Source organism: Falco naumanni, chromosome 2, assembly GCF_017639655.2.
Source record: "Falco naumanni isolate bFalNau1 chromosome 2, bFalNau1.pat, whole genome shotgun sequence".
NCBI lineage: Eukaryota > Metazoa > Chordata > Aves > Falconiformes > Falconidae > Falco > Falco naumanni.
Genome location: NC_054055.1, coordinates 40,759,725 through 40,781,176, shown reverse-complemented (window position 1 = coordinate 40,781,176; position 21,452 = coordinate 40,759,725).

The following is a 21,452-nucleotide window of genomic DNA, read 5'->3' as shown; positions in this document are numbered from 1 at the left end:
CACACAGCAGTCTTACCCTTTTCTGTTCTAACAATACTTGTGGTATTTCGGTTGGGAATGACAGACTTCTTTATAGCAAACTATTTATTCAAATAGATTTTAAAAAAAAATTCTGAATGTGAAAGTTACAAAATTATATGCTCTAAAAACTTATTCACTATTGAAATTATACAACTGATACTGTAGGCTAGCTTGTGATCTTGCTCAAATCATTCACAATGCAACCAGTCCTACTAACTGAAAATTTGCATGCAGCCAAAGTTAAAGATCCTTTTGAATAATTACATTAAGTCCTTTATCACACAGCATATTAGATGATAAATTAGTTCAGAATTTCATATTTTAAATTATTTTTTTAATTGTTAACAGCACTATTTGTCATCTTAATCACATGATACTCACTGCTTTTGTAAGAATCAATATTAGATATATTTTTTTTGATTCAATTCCTGTCTGGTGAAAGCTAGAGACAAAGTTTAGAAAAATTAAAGACTGGCTTTGCAGATAAAGATACATTGTGTGTTTGTTATTCAGTAGTCAAAGTCAATGCTTTACTTGCCATTCATTTGACTGTCTTTAGTGCTGCTATCCTCCAGTTTAATCCTTACTGAACAACAATAATACATTTGAAAAGAAAATGTTTCTTCTATGTATGCAGTAGACTGTCTATATAGATCAAAGGTTTTGGTATCAAATATTTTATTTACACCAGCTGAAAATTTTCTGTAATTAAATGCCTTTGATCTAACATTGAAAACAAAGAACAGGGCATCTTGTTATGAATTAACTGAAAAATTTGGAAGAGAAATAAATTGTAATGTGAAGGAACACTACAGGTACCTTTTTGTCACAGCACTGTCAAAACTAACCAGCTGCAACAAGGTCTTTTCCCAACACATACCAAATTAAATTCACTAAGTACTTACCACGCCTTGCCCTGACACAGGCGCCAATCCCCCATAAGGTCTCAAAGGTCCATCTGCTGTTTCTTCATACTCTTCATGCCAGTCCCTCCACTGCCTTGTCTGTCCTCATCCAGGGCACATGCGCGCGCTCGCTCGCTCGCTCGCTCTCTCTCTCTCTCTCTCTTCCTCAGCTCCTCTCTCTTCATTGGCTGCCCAACCACTTAACAGAACCAGCCACAGCTGCACCTTGTCTACATCAGCCAACCCGGTGCCCCTGAAGCCAGCCCACAGCTGTATGTTATCAATGGTAATTAATCCAGCTTCATTCCTCTACACCTTTTGTAAATGGCAATAACTTGTCTGTCACCAATAACTGATTTCTGCTGAGGACAGTGATGTAGTACTTATTTTTTTTTTTTTTTTGTGGTCCATGGGTGGTTTAGCTATAGCTAATGCTCAAGAGGCTGCAGACAAGTCCAGTAGTATGAACCTAAAAGTATTTATACTCAGAAATAAGTAATGTTTATATCATTTTTATAGTTTGACCTCAATTGTGAGGTGTAAATGTTACAGCTTAACAGGCATTATTTATGTGGAGAGAGGAAGTGAAGACAGACCAGTATCTAATGGATTGAGTATTGGTGTATTAAAACTATGATGTATTTAAAGTAGTTAATAAGTGATGATCCTTTTTCTGCTTTCCGAGCTATTTCGGTAATATTTGGTATAGATGCTATGTGGTTTTAATGGGCTGTAGGAATATAGATTTTTCTTTTCCATTGGTTGTATTTTAAAACAGTATCCTGAATTAGTCTAGTAAATAAGTTTATTAGGCAAGACAGATCATATTTATGACATCTCTTCTGTCTAATATGTAAGCTGTTTTTGAACTGTAAAATTTGTTTTACTCTGTGCCTTAAATATCATTCTAGCATTTATAACAATTACTTTTATTCATGTTACATCTCTCTTTAGCTGATAATTTTCCTATAATTGATGTCAAGTTACTAATCTGCAGATCTAGGATTTCCTTGGAGTTCTTTAAAATCATTTGCCATTGGCTATGGAAGTTTATTGGCTCATTCCTTTAGCACTCTCTGATGGATTTAATCTGGCCCTACTGATTCAAAACATTAATTTGGTCCAGGTATTTTCTCATTTGCTCTTTAACAGTGTTGATGTCTTCTCTCTTATGTTGTTCATGTACTCCCAGCATAATTAATCATTTTACACAAGAGTCCTTTTGAGTGAACTGAAGCAGAGCAAGTACTTAAAAATTCTACTTTTTTCATCTCCAGTGTATTTCCTTTCTGATAATTAGTGCCCTTACCTTTCCTTTTATCTTCCATTTTTTCTCTTAAGTATCTAAATAATTGTTTTTGTTTCCCTATCTATCACAAAAACATATTACTACTGAAGTTTGCTTATCCGCATTATCTTTTTATAACTTTATCCTGACTTTGCTTTACCCTTACAATAAAATGTTGCACTTGCAACAAATTCCCATCTCTGCATGTTGTAGAACTTCTACCTCCAGACAGCTTAATTTCTCGTTTTCCATTAGTTTATTTGTGGAACTTTCAGTTAATGTGAACCAAGTGGCATACAAATTTCAAGCCTTGCAGAACAAAATACTGAGGGTCCTTAAACCGCTTGTTACTAATGACTAAGTACTGGTTCAGGGATTTTCATGAAGTGGTGGAAAAAGAGGCAGTGGACTGAATATAATGTGGGTACTGGCTTTGGCAAGGGTTTGGGATAGCTATGACAGAAAGCCTCAATAAGAAGACATGGAAGCTTGAACATCAATGGACTATTCAGTCTGTTACCAACCATGTAGTTTTAGGAGAGGGAGGAATGTTATGTTTATGTCGTACAAGGGACAGCTAAGTTACAGTTCAATATAGGTAAGTAGCAATAATAAAGGAAAAAATGGTAGAGCTTCAGGTTTTAAAACATGTGAGCATATATAGCAATAGTCCCTGGGCTTTCCAAATTAGCAAAAACAAGAACAAGAAAACAGAGTGAAGAAGTGTTTAACAGATAAAATGCAACAACTCACATGAAAACTAAAAAGAAGGAGGTATACTTATTAGGAATGTAATATTTGGTTAGGATGATAAGTGAAGAGACTGCCTTTCTCTCAATATTGATCTGATTTAAATATTCATTTAGCTTTTGAAACATGAGATATCCTCTTTGCTGTTTGGCGTACATGAAACTGGTGTGCTGCATCATATAAAACAGTACCGAATGGGATTTTTTGATTTTCTTAAAAATAATGAATGATTTGACAGAGTAATGAATAGCCGTTATTTTAAGCACTTACCCATCTTTGCTTCCTTTAATTTACAAAAGAAGAGTAAAGTGTCAATGAGCAAAATATTTTTAAAAAATTACTTTACCAAATTGTTTATAAGTCAGTGTGACATTTGGTCTGTTTGTGGATTGAAACTTTGAGCAGCATTAGAAGAAAGAGATCATGAGTGTTTGTTAAATGAATTCCTGTTGTTCCCTGCCAGGTATGCCCAACTCTCTGATTTACAATAACAGAAGTTGTGCAAACATCTTTTTTCCTGCCTTTTATGCTTATTAAAGAACATAGCTATTTTAATAGCCTAGTAATAGGTAACATCAGATACAGTTGCAAAAGCATCACACTACAAATGGAAAAAAAAATGTACAAGATCAGTTGAAAGTTGGGTGATGTTTCTTAGCAGCCTCACTAGGTCTGGCACTTGCAAACAAAGACTAACAGCCAAGAACACAGAAATTAATACCAAATTCCAGACTGATAATGGAATTAATAATAATACAAAAAACAGGAATAATCAGGAGTATTTTGGTATTCTACTTTCTGATTAAGTTTACCTAGAAGACAGAAATAACATTTTAGAAGTAGTACATGATAGAGTTCTTCATTATAAAAAAAAGGGGCAAGGTGGAAGTATGTAATTTCTGTTTAATTACATCCAGTTAAATAAGCCAGGTGCTAGTTTATACTATAAATACTTACTCTGGATCAAGTAACAGAGTAGGGTTACTGCACTGACAGATGAGTGAAGAGCAACTGATTTCCTCTACCTCAATTTGTGCAAAGCTCTTGACACTGTCCTACACGACATCCTGGTATCTAAAGTGGAGAGATATGGATTTGATGAGCGGACCACTGAGTGGATAAGGAATTTACTAGATGGTCACACTCAAAGAGTTGTGGTCAATGCCTCAATGTCCAAGTGGAGACCTGTGATAAGTCGTGTTCCTCAGGAATCGGTACTGGGACCAGTGCTGCTTCAACACCTTTGTCAGTGACATGGACGGTGGGATTGAGTGCACATGCAGCAATTTTGCCAACAACACCTAGCTATTTGGTATGTTGATACGGTGGATGGAAGGGATGCCATCCAGAGGGACCTTGACAGGCTTCAGAGGTGGGCTGCAGTGAACCTTGTGGAGTTCAACATGGCCAAGCGCAAGGCCCTGCACCTGAGTTGGGACAACCCCCGGTATCAATACAGGCTGGGAGGAGGATGGATTAAAGGCTGCTCTGAGGAGAAGGACTCGGAGGTGCTGGTGGATGGAAAGCTCAAGACAGCTTTGCAATGTGCACTTGCAGTGTAGAAAGGGAACCATATCCTGGGCTGCATCAAAGAAGCATGGCCAGCTGGTCATGGGAGGTGATTCTCCCCCTCTGCTCTGCTCTCGTGAGATCCCACCTGAAGTACTGCCTCCAGCTCTGGGGCCCCAGAATAAGAAGGGCATGAACCTGTTGGAGAGTGTCTAGAGGAGAGCAACAGAAATGGTCAGAGGGCTGGAGCACCTCTCCTGTGAAGACAGGCTGGAAGAGTTGGGGTTGTTCAGCCTGGTTGTTGTTCAGTCTCCAGGGAGACATTGTAAGTGGCCTTCCAGTACCTCAAGGGGGATTATAAGAAAGATGTGGGCAGATTGTTTAGCAGTGCCTGTAGAGACAGGACAAGGGGTAATTATTTTAATCTAAAAGAAAGTAGATTTAGATTAGGAGGGAATCCTTTACTGTGAGGGTGGTGAGACACTGGAACAGGTAGCCCAGAGAAGCTGTGGATGCCCCGTCCCTGGAAGTGTTCAAGGCGAGGTGAGATGGGGCTTTGAGCAGCCTGGTCTAGTGGAAGGTGTCTCTGGTGATGGCAAGGGGTGTGTGGAACTAGGTGATCTTCAATGTCCTTTCCAACCCAAACTGTTCTGTTATAAAAACCATAAGGCTCTATGATTGTTTGTGCCTATGATTCTACGGTTCTATGATACTTTTAAAATTAAATGAGAACCTTCAATAATTTTCACTTTTTCTTTGAACTGTCTAACTATAATAGCACTAGCATTGTCACCTTCAAGAAGAAAGATATGCCAGTATCATTGAGCACAGGTCACATCTTGATCAGGTTAAAGGTGACTAAAAATTGTTATTTATTTTATCTCTTTGCTCCAGAAGTAAGATGTATTTCCTACATTGCTAGGAAGCGACAGGCAAGGGACGTGTTTTCATAGTGCATTTTAAAAGTTCTACATAAAACTGTCTAAAAAGGTGCAACGGTGCTCTAATAGTAAATATTTCTTACCCAGCAGCTTCGTTTATTCGACCATTCCTGCTCCTTTTCATGTGTACACAGTGTAAATTGCTTTTCCCTGCCCTTTCTTCTAACTCATCCCTTTATAACATAATATTTTATCCTCATCACTTTTTGCCCAATCTCAGTGTTGATCACCGTTATAAAATCTATCACATGGACACAGAAACAATGTAGAAAATTAGAAAACTAAGCAAAGACCTAAATGGACTTATGGCTGAAAGGATGGATGACAAACAGATTCCATCTGCTTCTCAACAGTATTAGATGTTCTGAGATGAATTGAAAATCCATAGTATTCATATAGTTGAATTGCTGAATCACTGAGAACAGAAATATTAGAGACTTCTCAGTTTATAGTAACACGTACTGTAAAAGCTAAGTAATAGTTTTCTCTGAAACAAAGAGCCAAGCTTTTCAGTGCCTGAACATCAATACTAATGGGAAAAATGTTGTTTTGTCACTGCTTATGCTTCTTTCACAGTCAAGCACAAGGCAGCTTCCTGAATAAGTAGTGTATTGAGTAGAATTTTGGGATCTTCCAAGGGATTGATGTTTTGCACAGTTTATTTAAGAGGAAATAGGTTTTAGAACATACATGGGGCACTTTCTTGGGTGACATGTATGAAGGGCATAGACAAAGCCTACAGGATTCTGTCAGAGAATAAAGGCAGACGTGTGAAAGAGCAGGTAGCAATATTTGAATGCAAATAAGAAGGTTGGAAGATTATCTATCAAAAACTGTTGCACTGGGTATTTAGGACTGATAGTAGAGAGCAGATGGATTTTGACAAAGGAGCAGATGGATTTTTGGTTGATATGAGAGGAGAGCTGTCAAAGTACCAGCTGTGGTTGAGATGGAAGGATAACCAATTAATTGTCTGTGCCCTTTTTTGGCAGATGTCAAGTTCTGCTATCTTTTGTTTACAGAGGCTTGACTCCTTGAGAACTCACAGAGGAAGGCATTCTTTAAAAAAAAAACAAAAAAACTGGGGGTATTCTACATCTGGTACAACAAGAAAACAGTTGTCTTTCCCAAATAGGTGGAGACAAATAGAGAATGAATGCTCAACTCGACTATGTGAATCTTTGCTGGGTACTTCCACAGGACACCAGATAATTAAGCTGCAGTTTAATTAAGCTACTTTCTTTATATCTTGCCTTTTTTTTTTTTTTCTAAATTTGCAGGGTGTGCTTGTTTTCTAGAAGACCACAGGACAAAATACTAGCAGGCACTTTTATAACAAACCACACAGACAATGTCATGATTGTCTAGAAACTGGATAAATTGTCTAATAATGTATTAGACCCATCATTAGTAAGGCAGCAAGTTATTTCAGTGTGATGATTTGCCGCACAAGATAGTTCAGGACAATAGACACTTGTTTTCCTGGGCAGGTGGTGTTTAAAGAGTTGAAAAGTTGAACAGAATAACAAGGAATACAAGGTGGAATAGAACAATAACACATTTTCACCTTTCTGGAGCCAATTATATAGTTCAGTGAAGCAATGACTAACTAAGAATCTATTCAGGAGAACAGCTAGGAGACCATTCTTAAATGGAGAATAACTACAAAAAGGCTTAAAAATCACTTTAGTTCAACCCTTATGTCAAGATTCAAATATAACTTTTTCCTTTCAGCTTTTCTGCAAGCATAGAAAGATGATAACTGAAGTTTCATATGAGGGCTAAACACTACTATGAGTATGAGCCAAAGTCCTCTCAAAATTCCTAATTCCTTCTTTGTACATGTGCTATAAAAATGAGACAGATACGAAGTTGTAATTGTAAAAATACCTCTCTAAGACCATGCTGAGCAGGATATGAAATGTATGCCTGCATAGTGTTTAGTTCAGATAAGAAGTGTGCTTTTCAAATGAATCTCCCAGGAGAGCCCATTTATTAAAAAAAAAAATTGTATTAGCAAATAGTGTGAGGCACCTAGGAATCAGTCTGTAGAGCAGAGTAGTTGCGGCTGAGGATCTAATGTAAATACTAAAAATGTTTTGGGAGTTTTTATTTCTTGGAGCTTGTTGAAGGTCATGGAGGCTTTTAATTTAACTCTAGCCTTGCCCTGTGAACAGAATGTCTCTTAACAGTACACTTTCAATATAAAGGAACCAGCCTGTAGGGCTTTCCATGATGTAAATCAAAGCTCAGTAAGTGGACAACTGGAAGAACTGTTTCAAAAATGCATTGCTGAAATGTTATAAACTTAATAGTCATGCACTTTTAGTGCACTTTGGCTTGCAACAAGGAGCAGCCTCAGAGCATACGAAAGGAATTTGTTTTCAATGAAACTAAATTAAAGGTGTTTTACAGCAACCTACTGCATTCACTCCTGCTACAAATGGGCAATTAATCTCTAGGACAAAAATAAAGCAAAATCAAAAACAATATCCAAAGTAAAAAAGAAGCCAAAACAAAGAAAACCCCACAAAATAGTCTCTAGTCCTGCCTGGACAGGATGCTGTGCAACCTGTTCTTAGTGAACCTGTTTTAGCAGAGGGGTTGGACTAAATGATCTCCAGAGGTCCCTTCCAACCCTAACCATTCCATGAGTCTCCGATTCTGTGATTCCAAGGTCAAAATTCTTAGCTTCAGCCTCTTTTCGTGGTAGCCTAGTAAATGTGAGTTTTTTCCCCTTACTGGTAAAAGGCCATGAGCTTTGTACTGACCTAATAATGCAAAGTCTTATCTGGACTTGCTTGCCCCTTGCTCATTTTAGTTTGTTTTAAACATTCCCTAGGGATGAGGTGACTACTGCCTATTTGTTTTAAAATAAACTCTGTGAATAGCATCTATATTGAAGGCCAACAAATGGAAATAGTCATTAAACATCAAACTACAGTCCTTTCTGCCAGCTGAGGTTGGGAAACACTGTTGTACAGCTTTCAGTTTTCATCTGGGAGCGCATGAGAAGCAAAGAATGTGTGATACGAAAACATCTCATTTCATTAAGGAAAAATAATGCCTTCTCTCTTTAAAAAGAGGAGAGAAATGATAGACACCACAGAGAAGATTAAATTACCTGGATAGACTTCCCCAATTCCCTTGTAATGCTGGACTTGGAATGACTATTATTCTTGTTCTGGCGAAGGGAAAGGTTGGCCAGTCTAACACAAAGTATATGTAGCTTATATAATAAGCAATGAATGACTGGGGATACATTTTTTTTCAAGAGAAGAAAATACCTTTGTTGCAAAAAAAAAAAAAGGGAAGGAATATGTGCTATGTGCTTTACAGGAAAGTGCTTATGTGAGTAAATACTGAAGCAAAATGTGGTACACACATTTAATTATCAATTTTTAAATAAATGTAAAATAAAGCTAATTTTCCAGTATGTGACCCAACGATAATTTTAGGTATAGGCACTCATAAAAGCTTAACTATTGGAAAAGCTGTGTAAAGAACATTATTACTCAAAAAAACCCAACAAACCCAACAAAACAAAACCACCAACCCCACCCTCCCACCCTCCCAAAACAAAACCCAAGACTTTTTAGACCTGCAGTTCTTTTAGATTAATGCTGGTTTATTCCTATAATGCATAGAAATATATGTATCAAGACAGGAAAAAAAAAATCTTTATTCATACATTACTTTAATCCTCGTTTTTCTCAAAACTTCTCAGCAGGGTAGGCAGATGGGTAAGAAGCACAGGCAGAGATTTGAACAGGTCAAAATACTGGTGAATGTTCTTTTTAAATAGGATAGGAAAATCTCTGATCATCATATCCCGTCATGAATTCTGTTCCGAGTCATGCAGTTGTCCTTATCTATTTCACCAAGGAAGATATTAATCCTAAATGTAAGGTTCCAGTTCAGAGGAACAAATACAGGAACTACAGCATCTGGAACTCAGCTAAGCAGCAAGCTGAAATACTAGATTCAATCAGCAGGTATTCTAAACAACTCTTGAAAAACACTGTCAGAATACGGAAATTGAATAGGGAATTTATCTAGCCAGGGATGAAACTGGAATCCTTCTTCTCTTTGCTGATGAACTAACGAAGCGATTTTTATAGTTCTATGAAAAACTGGTTGTATTTTATTGTTCTTTTAATTTTTTCCTTTGTGTATCTGGTATAAGATTGTCATGACTGCAACAGAATAATTTTGTGAGTTTCTTTAATTTGTGTATGGTTAAAATGCTTTTAAAATTTGTTTTTGTTTTATAATCGCTTTCATATTTTTATGTTGTTGCATCTGACACAGATAACTGCTGTGTTTTTCCATCTCTTTGTGTGTGTCTTACCTTGCATTGCATTCTGCTGACTACACAGCCACCAGATAGACCAAAAGTTTCAGCATACTGAAAGCATCACTTGCTTCATCACTACAGATCTACATATGTAAATTGTTAAAATTTAAAACTATTTGCTTATATGAAAACAAAATAATTTTTTTTCTGGTTCAAATAGATTATAGCCTCAATTTTTGTCTGTAATAAAACTAAAGGCAGATGTTCTTGCCTCTTTCTGCTGCATAGTTAGTTTTGTTTCTACATACCTGATTTCTCCTGAAGAATATTGTTAGGTTGCACACCTGCATACACAGAAGGGAGCACAATGACATAATGGAAAGTGGGGGAGCACCAGGAAGTGCATCAGGAAAAGGACCCTCTGCCTAGCCCCTCCCATGGCTGTCCCAGAAGAACCTCGGTCCCAATGTCCAGGTGTATGTGCATTTATATATTTATATTTATAAAAATATATACATACCTATAGATACATATGTGTTTCTCACTAACAGACCTTCATCAAGTTCAGCCATAGATGGGATCAGGATGAGGCCACTGGTGCTGTTCATGTCTGTGTGAAAGTTTAGAGTGTCTGTCTGTGCTGATTAGTATGCTTGATGTGGCCTTGCATTACGTACTGAATATGTCTACGATGTGCATGTCCTCAGCCTTGCTGAGCTGAACCTGTGGGCATGGAGCTGCAGCAACTTCAGCTCAGTCAGGCTGCTGGATTTGGCCTCACACTAATAAAAATCTGTTCTTCTAACATCAAATATGATCCAGAATTTTCAAGAAAAGGGCAATAAGGATATCAATGCACCATGTAGAATTGATTTTCCAGGTTTTCCTCTTATAATTTACCAATTGTCCATAAAGAGATTGTGTTTTTTGCAAATTGCTTTACATTTGAAAACTACTTGAACTTCTAAATGAACACACTTCAGACTCTGAAGTTCACAATATAAAGTAATTACTTGGGAGTTTTGTCATTTGGTTGATGTTCTTTAATTTCTTAAGAACTTAAATACATGTTTTTATATTGATGATTTAGATCAAATGACTTTGTGGTTGTTTTCTGTTAAGAACCGTGAGCCATTTGGCTGGATGTAACAAACTCACCATAACAAGTGTCTGATGTATCTTATTCATCATATGGGTCTTGCTATATTTTTATCTGCTTCTTCACAGAATAATATAGTCTTCAAACCCTGTCACTGAATCTCCTTAAAATGAAATTAATTTTGTCACAGAAATATTTTGTTGCATCATTAAATAAATCTGAGGACATGAAATTAGTTTTCTATCAAGATTCTCACCATCAAAATATTCTAATAAATGAGAAAAAAATTAGATAGTGTAGATACAGTCAAAGAAAATTAATAAGTGATTAAACTATGACAACAGTTTAAACATATTTTTTCTTTACTCAGATAAAATTAGGATAATACTTACTGTTAAAATTATATTTCAGTTTATTTTCATGTTTTAAAGACCATTGCTATGACTGTGTGTGAACCCAGTAATAAGACTCATGTTTAAAGCACTTTCATTTAGTTATTAAAAACACAAAATGCTTTCAGTTTAACCATTGGTTAAATCTTCTATCTGAGCAAATCTACTTGAGTGAGTGGCGTGGCTTTAGAGGGGTGGCTTTAATGATGTTTTTCCAGAGTAGCTGAAGTCTTCTCCAGAGCTAAAACTGCTTCTTGGCCCACAGCTTAATTGAGCAGGCTTTAGAAGTTCCATTTCTGTTTGTTTATTTCTTTTTTTAAAATATCAAATTGAAATGGTGGTGTTAAACATAACACATAAAGCACAACACACACACACACCTCAAAACAAAACCACCAACACTCAGAAAAAAAAATACCACCCACCCCTACCCCAAAAAAGAGCTGCCAGGCTGACAGAGTGGGTTGTTGAGTCTGGAGAAGAGAGGGCTCTGGGGATACCCTCTAGCAACGTTCCAGTACTTAAAGGGGGTTTATAAGAAAGATGGGAACAGACTGTTTAGCAGGGCCTATAGCAATAGGACAAATGGGTAATGGCTTTAAACTAAATGAAGGCAGATTTAAATTAGATATCAGAAAGAAATTATTTGCTGTGAGGGTGGTCAGACACTGGAATGGGTTGCTTGGAGAAGCTGCGGATGCCCCATCCCTGGAAGTGTTCAAGGCCAGGCTGGATGGGGCTTTAAGCAACCTGGTCTAGTGGAAGGTGTCCCTGCTTATGGCAGAGTGGGGTGGAACTAGATGATCTTCAGTATCGCTTCTAATCCAAATCATTCTGAGATTCTATGATTCTGTGATTGGCTGTTAGGGTCAAAACCAAAATACCAATCCATTTTTTGAAGCCATCCACAGTATATTATCTGAATTAGTAAGAAATCTGGCCTTTTGTCCAAAGGTGATGAGGATTTTCACAATATTCACGTTATTGTGAGGAAAAGGAAGAAATATTTATACTTTATGTTCAGTTGAGATTGTCAAGTTGCAGCAGGAGTGGGATGCTCCAGAAGGGCTGGTGATGCAGGAACTGAAAGTGACAGGAAGGCAAGCAGGGCAGTGCACTCAGCAACAATGACAGACCCACAGCACCTGAACAAGTAGAGCAGAGTAGGTCTGGTGATGACAACCAGGGTTGGCAAACAGCTCTCTGGTTGCCAGACAAGATCACAGCAATGAGGGATGAAAGCAGGTAGTTAAGTCAGAAGGTCAGGATCACAGTTCAAACTCAAATAAAACTCCAGAACCTAAGGGAGGGGGAGGACAAGACCCACACAAGGCTTCTCACAGCTCATTCTCACACAGCTCTTTTAACATAAATCTGATCCAAAGTTACATAGGGGTGTCATATTATAGCTAGCCTTGAGCACCAGCAGCTAAATCCATGTGGGAGAGGAGGGTGCAGAGCCTGTTCTTGTACTTAAGGCCATGTCAGACATTTTGAAGAGAAAATAATACTAAATGGAATATCGGCATGGACCCAGAAACTCTCATCAAGGAAAACACAATCCCAAAGAAACCTAGAGGCTCGTAACTTCTCCTCTCCCAAATTCTAGGAATCAATGCTGGGATACATCCATGTCCTGAAAGTTGTTAGTGAGAGGAAAAGTCCTTCAAGTTCCTTTACAAATGCTGAAATAGTTCATTTGCATTGGAAAGAAATCAAAAGGCCTCTAGATATCCCTTGGATGCCTGTAATGAGATCTGCCCTCATTGGGACCTTCAATAAAAGCATTGTTGCTTATTTCCCCAGATCCACTGGGGAAATCTTTTCTTCACATCAGCATGACTTGGATATAGGAGAGAGGCCTCTGGGAAGATTGATGCTACTAAGCATTCACACAAAACTATAGTATATTATTGCATTTTTCTTACTACCTTTGTTACCAACCTTTAATTTTTGTTTTTTTCTTTTCAATTTTTACCCTAAAAATGCTGGTTATGGTCCAACTACTCTGAAGAACATGTATCTTTGTAGTAATATCTCTGGTTATAGTGGTGGGTGTACAAACAATAGCCTGAAGATTCATCTGGTTCTTATTTGGGGAAGTGAGGAGCTGAGGTGCCAGAAGCACTATGAAGCCTTGGGCTCATGAAGTGGTGTGTTCTTGGAGAACTATTTACTGTGCTGCATGTTTTCTCACATACTGATCAAGAACAAACTGATCCTAGGTGCTGCAGGAGAAAGAATCAAAGAGGCAATTCATATCTCTGGACAACCCCTAAGACTTTTGCAGATATTCTTTATTGTGAGTAAAAGTGGAAAACTCACCACTGATAGCTAATGTTTAAACAAACTATTTTAAAATGCACACTGAAACCAGTAAACAATATATTTTCCATATATTTGAAAATGAAAAGAAACAGAATGAAAACAAAAGCTAATTATGAAATCTTGATTTAATTGCTTAAGCTTAATTGTCATGGTTTAACTATAGCTGGCAACCAAGCACCACAGAACCACTCACTCACTCCCATCCCCATCCCCTAGAGGGATGGGGAGGAGAATCGGGGGAAAAAGGTAAAACTTGAGAGTTGTGATATAAACAATTTAATAATTGAAATAAACTAAAAATATGCACAATACAATTGCTCACCACCTGCTGACCGATGATCAGCCAGTCCCCAAGCAGCAACTGGCAGGCCCCTTCCAACTCCACCCAGTTTGTATACTGAGCATGGCGTCCTATGGTATGGTATATGCCTTTGGCTAGTTTGGGTCAGCTGTCCTAGCTGTGTCCCCTTCCAGTTTCTTGTGCCACTCCAATCTTCTTGCTAGCGGACCTAAGAAACTGAAACATCCTTGACTTAGTATAAATACTATTTAGCAACCACTAAAACCATCAGTGCGTTAGCCACATTATTCTCATACTAAATCCAAACCACAGCATTTTACCAGCTAATAAACAGAAAAAATAAATCCATTCCAGCAGAAACCAGGACAGACCTGAACAATGCATGGTTACCCACAGATCTGGACAAAGTCCAATGCATACCACTCGTGTGGCAGAAATTTGTATGGAGTGCAGTATCATCATATGCCAACTTATTGGCACTAATGAGCTGGAAATGAAGTGGCACCAACAGTAGATGAAGTGGCTCACCATCTCTGGGACTACGAAAATAACACTTCTACCTCCCTTGTCTCTGCTGTGAAGAAACTAGTCCAACAACTCAATGAGTATATATGCTACTCCCCACCTGTACAGCCCCAAAGCTCAGCTATTAACAGCAAGCAGCCTTCTGCTCAAGAGGGAGAACATACAAGTCACACACCATGGGGTTCCTTGTGGTTTTACCTGTGGGACCGTGGAAAGGGCATGAAGAGGTGGTATGGAAAACCTGCCTTGACTCTGAAGGCAAGGGCACATGAGTCTCAAGGAAAAACAATCACAAATATGGTTCTTTTAGGAAAGCTGCTGCTCTGATCTCCAGTGGGCAGTTTCCTAGACAGAGCAGAAAGGCTGATTTTACTCTTGATCATGTGAAAAGGAGTTTGAATCCATTTTTGCAAGATGTAAATAGGGATGACTGTGACTGCTCCACATGACAGCCACTCTGCACCATTTGCTGCCCTGGTAGAGAATCCTATGACTGGGATTAGAGGTGCCCTGCCTCCAGCCAGGTGAAGGAGAGGGACAACTGGGTTTTACATGGGACTGTGTGGATCCAGTGTCCTGGCACATCAGACCCACAGGAGTATAAAGCTCTAGTAGATAATGGTGCACTGTTTACCCTAATGCCATCAAGGTATGAAGGGGAAGAACCCATCAGTATTTCTGTAGTGACAGAGGGATCTCAATAGCTAACTGTCTTGAAGGCTGAAATAAGATTGACTGGGAATGAGTGGCAAAAACATCCCATTGTGACTGGCTCAGATGCTCCATGCATCCTTGATGCAGACTATATTATCTGAGGGTACTTTAAGGACCCAGAAGCATACTGGAGAGCTTTCAGTATAGCTGCTTTGGAGACAGAGGAAATTAAGAGGCTGTCTACCTTGCCAGGTCTCTTGGAGGACCCTTCTGCTGTGGGGATGCTGAAGGACAAGGAACCACAGATGCTGACTGCTGTCACAATGGTGCACTGGCAGCAATACTGCACCATCTGAGACTCCCTGTTTCCCATCCATAAGCTGATTCACTGACTGGAGAGCCAAGGAGTGATCAGCGAGACCCGCTCACCCTTTAATAGCCCCATATGGCCAGTGTGAAAGTTTGATGTAGAATGGAGACTAACAGTGGACTATCACGGCCTGAAAGAAGTCACACTGCCATTGAGTGCTGCTGTACCAGACATTCTAGAATTTCAGTACGAACTGGAATCAAAGGCAGCCAATTGGTATGCCACCATTGATATTGCAAATGCGTTTTTCTCAATCCCTTTGGCAACAGAGTGCAGGCCACAGTTTGCCTTCATGTGGAGGGGCATCCAATACGCCTGGAATTGACTGCCCAAGGGGTAGGAACACAGCCCTACCATCTGCCATGGACTGATCCAGGCTGCACTGGAACAGGGTGAAGCTCTGCAACATCTGCAGTATATTGATGACATCATCATATGGGACAATACAGCAGAAGTCGTCCTTGAGAAAGGGAAGAAAAGAGTCCAAATCCTTCTAAAAGCTGGTTTTGCCATAAAACAAAGTTAAGTCAAGGGGCCTGCACAGGAGATACACTTTTTGGGAATAAATGGCAAGATGAACATTGTGAGATCCCAATGGATGTGATCAACAGAATAACAGCTATGTCTCCACCAACTAATAAGAAAGAAACACAAGCTTTCATGAGTGTTGTGGGTTTTTGGAGAATGCATGTTCCAGATTACAGTTTGATTGTAAACCCTCTCTGTCAAGTGACCCAGACAAGAATGATTTCAAATGAGGCCCTGAGTAATGATAGTAACTAACATCCTGCTTTATTTAACCAGATGCATCATTTTTATTTATTTGTTTAGGGGGAAAATACTCTGATTTGAATTTGGCTGAAAAAGAATGAATGCCTAATCATGGCAATGTCCAGTTTAACTCAGTTCTAAGTACTTGGAGTTAAATATGACTCATATTTTTTTTAGTAACAATAGATTTTATTTTAAAATATTTTAAGTTCCAAGAAGAATGAAGGATATATGCTGAGATTGCCTCAGTATTTAATGACATATAGTACAAACTTCAACAAGCTATCAAAACTCCTAGAACTAGAAGAGCTTTGAAGGCATGGTTATTGATTCATATACTCTACTATATAAACAATAAATTGTTACATTAATCTATCATTTTGTTACAATCCATCTATGCTCCTCAAATAAATTCACAAGTAAATGAATAACCTTTATACACTCTTTGAAGCTATAACCAGCCCTCTAAAATACAAGTTTAACACAATTTTGCTATAAACATAATAATTTGTTAAAAAAATCCATCCACTCCTAATTCTATGTTATGAACTATAAATCTAAACAGCAATGCAGATATGATGAAAGAATGTTTCTGCTCTTTAGGTGTGTTATTTATAGTAATTAATTAAAAAAGGAATTAGGCACATCCACCATGAGAGACATATGTCTTCATACAAATGCATAACTGGAATGTCGAGTTAGATTCTTATTGTTTCCTCTTATAAGATGAAACATAAATAAATATACAAGTATACTATAGTATGTATAATATAGTAACAACAACAAAATCAACAATAATAAAAAGACCAACAATAATAATAAAAGTAAAATACTTTTTTGAAAGAATAAAGAAACACGTAGTATGAAACTTCCAGCATCAAGGAAGAGGGATCCAAAAGTAATTATTAGCTGCATTAACTGGTTTGCATCTGTCTTAATTTGATGGATAGTTTTATCTCTTTATCTTTCCACTTACTTTGTTTGCAACATTAAGTAGAAGAAATGTTTGAAGCAAATGTAATTTAGTCATTTTTAAGATACTTTATATATATTGAACTCAGTACCAACTCTATAAGTATTTGTAGTTGCAAGAGGTTATCCTAACATGTTGCAAGATGTATAGAATGTAATTCTCAGCTGCCTTAAATGTCTCTGTTAACCATGACATTTTAACCAGTTCTCTACAGAGTAAGGTCAGGCAAGTTATGCTATGCATAACTGCATTTGAATAACTTCTTATATACAAAGCAAATGTTTTAATATCTAAATACTCATAAACATGAAGGTATCTGTTAATCCACACAGAAAAGTTTTTCATGAATGTAAGAGTGTAATGATGTATCATAAGAGTCCAATAATAGGCAATGAAGGATGAATGCAGCTGGAAAATAAATAGTTTTCTGGTCCTGATGTGATACATGTCTTTAAACATAATAGTCAATAATGAAAAACAAGCAGACATTTTAGTTCTCAGGCCTGAGATACTAGTTCTCCTATAACATTACATCAAGCTGCATGAAACTTTTAAAAGTTAATTAAATTCAACTATTTATTTTAGATTAAATGTTTATTGTACACTAAATACATAACCTTTTTAATAAGATTTAATAAAGTTAAGAAGTAATACCAACTTAATCTAGTTGCCTTATAATTAACCCAATCATGCCAGCAATAAATGTGCTTTTGCTCTGTAATTGATAAATTTAACTTGCAAAAAGCTTTAGGATTTAACTGGTGTTTAACAAAATAACTATAGTGGGTTGATTGGATATCAATTAATTGCCAAAAATTAGCATGTTAATTGGCATTTATTTTATTATAGTGGTAGTTATCTAGTAAATTGCTAATTAAAATACTTAAACATTCCTTCTAATTAATAAGAATGAAATTATACTTTTATTACCTACTTAATTTTTAGGTAATGATATAGGAAGTAAATTTATGTTCCTTATTTATTGAACCTCAGTAGTAACAACTGATACTTCATTAGCAGTGAGATACCCATTTATCAAGAGTACATTAATATTGTGCATTTGGCATCACATGTACTCTAAAAGCTACCAAAGTCTTCATTTGCACATGTCAGTAGTGATCGGTGTCTCCTTTTCGTCATGCTTTTCTCTTCCTTCCATTTGATGTTTCTTTTTCCTATCTGGAAACAACATCAAAATGCATGCAACAACAGGATGCCACAGCCTGTATATACATCATCAGAATGTATATATATTATGGGGGAAGGCAGGGGCAGTGGCCTGGCCCTGCCCTGCAATGTCCAGCCCCACTGCCTCACAGCCCTGCCTGCGCCTGGCCCTCACCATGTGTCCAGGCCTTGGCCCAAGTGCCTAGCCCAGACTCAGCCCATCCCCACCGTCATGGAAGTGCCCAGTGCCTGGGTCTGGGACTGCCCCAGTGGCCCCCTGGCTGCCCTGTCCCTGGCTCAGACAGTGGGACAGGCCCTGGCTGCCAGGCCCTCGCCTGATGGGCCCCAGGGAGCCCCCTGGCTCCTGGACACTGGCCTGCATGGCCCATGCCACACTCTGATGCATATCAACATTTAAATTCCCTGATGATATCTCAGTTGCTTGTGATGTTAAAAAAACACAAACCAAACCAAAACTTTAGAGTGCCCTCATTTTATATGAACCGGGAAGTGTATCTTGGTCTGCAAAACAAATACTGAAAGCTCTTCCCCTGATATGAATCTCTCAAACCCTACTGTAACATTAAAACCAAACCTGACCAAATATCTATTGAACAAGTTGTGCTATCTCAGAGAAGGACAATTAAAAAATTACTCTCATTACAGATCCTCCTTTGTCTCTCCCTTGATTTTATTCACCTGAAACACCTGCAAGTCACTACCCAGTCTCTGTCAGACAAGATCCTTCCTGTTACTCTCCCTGCTCTCTTTCCGTTTTACTTACTCTTCCAGGCAGAGATTAGTAAAATTATTATTTTTCCTTCAGTTTATTAAAAGCCTGTAGATTTTTTTACTTCAAGAAACATTTCAGACTCATGATCCTAAATAGTTGGGAATATCTAGCAGTTCCAAGTGGATAGCAATGTAGTATCTCCATTATGCATCTGGGCAGGAATTAAGAATTCATGCCTATCCTGAGGAATTTCTTACATGTCTCTGTCTAGGCATGCTGACTTCCAACACTTTTCTGTGTGGGATTTTTTCTCTTTGGGAAGCCATTTTCACAGATGGTCTCTCTCAATGCTCTCGAGGTTGTGTATTACACTTCAATAGCCATATACATGTACAGAAGTGCATAAGTGTTATGGAAAATGAATTATGCTTCTCTATGACAGCTCTGTAATTAAATATTTTTTCTTTTCTTATATGTATTACTGTGTTTATGCAATGTGTTCACAACTGTAATAACACAAAATACACCTGAGCATTTACCATTGAATTTGCTCTCTCTACCCATTCTTGTAGCTCTTTGGAGTGGACAGGTAAAAGATAATGAATGATGAAAGGAAAGGAAATGGGTTTACTTCCTGCCTTTTTATATCCTTTAATAGATAAATAAATAAATAAATAAATAAATGAGACAAACAAACAAATAAATAAATAAATAAGTAAATACGTTATTCCAGAAGAATACATTTGTATATATAATTATATACAAATTATAATAATTCTAGTAAGTATTACTTTTTTATATTTCTTTGGAAATGTCTCTCATAATCATCTAAAAAAACTTTATTTTACAAAATGTTAGGTTTCTCAGCCATGACAAGTAGAACAATATGTAATCAAACTAGAAACTGAGTAGGAAAGACAAATAGATACAGTGCATTAATTTCTAAAATTATTAAGTTCTATGATGTACATAGTATAGGATGTCTAACTAGGAAATGGTTCTTACCATTTATAAAGTTCATAAATTTTTATTTTTACTACAAAAGATATTTTTTATAAATCTGCTTGCTCATGCCTGACACAGTTCTCCTCTACAGTGCTATTGATGCCACTGTATAGATACAACTGCTTATACTTTTATGTCAAAGTATTCTATTAAGGGAAGGTTGCTGACTCAGCAAAGGGACAAGATGCCTAAACTCCCGAATTACCAAACTCTGATTTAGTGTTTAGCTATATGTTAAAGAACGTGCACAAAGTTTAGGCCAAGCTGACTCTTTAAAGTTGTTAAGAATTATGAATGCAGGGATGTCTAATCAAGGGAGTCAGTCTTGGGAAGGACAGGATAAAAAATGGATGGTAGAAAGAACACCGTTAAATCTTAAGTTATGCAGACAGAGGCCTCCAAGTGAGGAAGTTCTGGCAGCAAGAGGAGACAAGTTGATAAAATTGTTGCAATTCACAGAAAGTTGGTTGGAAATAGGACAAAGGTAATTGTGGCAGTGGGAGATCGTAACCTCCAAATCAGATAGTCCCCCTAAAAGAGAGCAAACCCTCACGTGTGGAGCATGTGGAGTTAGTAAAATACTTCAATAGTGCTATCAGAGGATGTGCACTAGTTTGCACTAGAACTGAGAAATTTGTAACCAGTCCTATATGTGAATGAAAATGCATATGTAATACACTATGAATGTGCAAGTACTCTGCAGTGTATAATGTGTACCCTCTAGTAACTTGGTGAGCACGCTTGGAGGAAACATTCTCCTGTGCTCCAAGTACCGTAATAAAGAATGCCTGCCTTCTAAACTTCAAAGTCTTTGAGGGCTTTTCTCTGCGACCAACTTTACATTATCACTATACACTAGCAACTTGAGTGTCAAAATACTGTTCCCCTTACCACAGAAGAAAACATTATTTTCCTTTTTTACTCTATGTATATCAGTCTTAATTATAAATGAGCTACAAAAGCATATATTGAGACTGTGACAAAAGATTAAAACATCCAAGTTTTGGAAGGCAACTGATACTGTATATGGGATTTTGTTAGTAAATTATAATAATTTTTATTAAATAGTGATAATAAATAAACATATTTTAAAATTTTGAATTGAATCATAACATCATGTTTCTTTCAATGGGCTGTAAATCAGCCTCCATGTTTTGAGACATAGTAAGATGTCTGGTTGTTACAGAGATTTGGTCCTATTATCCAAATCTAGATTAACTACGTTAAAATTTTCTTATAGATAATATTTTTACTCTATCAGTGTTGAAGTGATTTTAAGATGGTGTAATTTACACATTGAAGGACAAGAAAAATGGGTAAGGAGCTGTGAAGTAAGCTAGCCCTTTCCAAGTTTCTCTCTTGACAGGTAAATGGCAAATACAGCATCTGTTCAACTTGGAGATGGAGGGTATAAATATATTCT